This window comes from Anarrhichthys ocellatus, unplaced genomic scaffold, assembly GCF_004355925.1.
Source record: "Anarrhichthys ocellatus isolate YVR2014 unplaced genomic scaffold, GSC_Weel_1.0 scaffold8531, whole genome shotgun sequence".
NCBI classification, from domain to species: Eukaryota; Metazoa; Chordata; class Actinopteri; order Perciformes; family Anarhichadidae; genus Anarrhichthys; species Anarrhichthys ocellatus.
In genome coordinates, this window is record NW_022288505.1 from 1 (window position 1) to 1,713 (window position 1,713).

The 1,713-nt window shown below is 41.7% G+C and overlaps 1 long non-coding RNA gene across 1 annotated transcript; it reads right to left on the bottom strand.

Moving 5' to 3' along the window:
• Nucleotides 1–97: 97 nt before the first annotated feature.
• On the bottom strand, nt 98–1,669 carry LOC116380723 (uncharacterized). The gene is made up of 3 exons (XR_004212601.1): nt 1,580–1,669; nt 350–525; nt 98–235 (listed from the first exon to the last, which is right to left on the bottom strand). It is a non-coding gene; the product is annotated as an uncharacterized LOC116380723 (long non-coding RNA).
• Between the last annotated feature and the right edge of the window lie 44 nt (nt 1,670–1,713).

The window sequence follows — 1,713 nt, forward strand, 5'->3', positions numbered from 1 at the left end:
TATTTATAAATTACAAGCTGACCACCCATTGGTTCACTGATACTAGTTCTCTGCTGGAAGTCTTAACGATGGTTAATACAGTAAGTCAAACCTAACATTCATCCATGTGTGTTTAATCTGCTTAAACACTGTAAAGTAACAGAGCACAGATCCGTGATGTGTTCATACTCTTGGTTGTTTGCTGACTGTGCTGTACAGTGCAGACAAATGACCCACAGCTTCTTGACATCTTGATCTGTGAATGAAAAACAGTAAAGCTCACAATATCAACTAAGAACAGGTTTAAACAGCAATAAAAGCAACGACCGCTGCAAGCATTGTGCAGCAGAGACAGATTGAACAGACTCACTCGTTGGCAGCACTGGCACTCTTAAAGTTGACCCTTGTGTACTCCACGTCCTCCTCTTCCTCCTTGCGTCTGTGGGGCCGAGCTGGCCTGATGTTGGAGTAGAGAAGATCTTCCTGGTTTCTAGAGAAGCTCACGCTGGCATAGCAAAGCTCTTCCTGCTGCTCCGCTGGTGAGCTCTGCACCAATAAACAAGAGTATTAAGCACCTATTGGATAAGTACATTTGTTGTTGGCCTGTAATACAAATGACCAAATAGTAAAACATCTGCAGGGTTAAAGGTGTGGGGGGGGGGGGCTTGTTCTGCAATTATTTCCTCAACATTTATTCAAAGTTCTCATGTTGTGGCATCAAACCTCAGTTTAAAAGTCAAAAAGTGAAGCACAGGTCTTGAGTTCTCTTTTAGTCGTTGTAATACCTCCTGGTCACCAGCAGAGGTTCATGAAGTTTCCCTTCATGTACAAACTGTCAACATGTATCTGTGGATGGACACGTGTAAATCCCCCAACAATGAAAGGGCCAAAGCCACATCACCTACAGTGTTGATAACAGTGTCTCTGTCTCAGCACCTTGTAGTTTAAGACAGAGAAAGGCTGGATAAAGCCGGGGTGGACAAACTTCTTTGATTGTGGGTCGTATACAGAAAACCAGAAGGAGTCACAAGCCAAACAACAGTAAATGTGTCGTTTTCAACCAGTCACACTGCAAGAAAATCACTGATTCTAGACCAGAAAACAACTTTTTCAAATGTACGAAATGTGGGACTGATGTTTAGTTTTATAGAAACACACTTCCTCTTGACTTCAGTGAAAGACTACTGACTTTACATCATTTTTGCCACTCGCTTGCCGTCTTCCATCTTTTCGGTTCTGCCATGTTTACCTGACAAACTGAAGTAAATGTTTTCATAGTAATAAATGTAGAGCAGCTGTTCAAAATGGCAGCGACATCTAGTGTTTAAACTAAGAAGGGCAATGTACACACAGTGTCATTTATTACAAATATGCTCAAACCAAAGTCTAGACTTCTAAAACATCACCCTGTGTCAAAACGGGCAGCATGTGTTAAAGGAAAACCAGGGTGTGACATGCACATCTGTATGTGTTCATCATTTTGGAAATGAACAGGATGAAAGTATCCACATAGGGACATGAAGACTTGAAGAAGACATGATGACTATTCAAACGTGCTTTAAAGTGAAGTCTTTGAGACACCTGAGCTCTTCTTCCTCACCTGAGCGCTGTTGTCTGGTCCGTCTCCAGACTGGCTGGTTTGTGTCGAGGACCTCTTTCTTCTGGAGAGAACAATAAATGAACAAACAAATAAATCATCAAATAAAGTTAGTCAACAACTGAGCGATTGTAAGA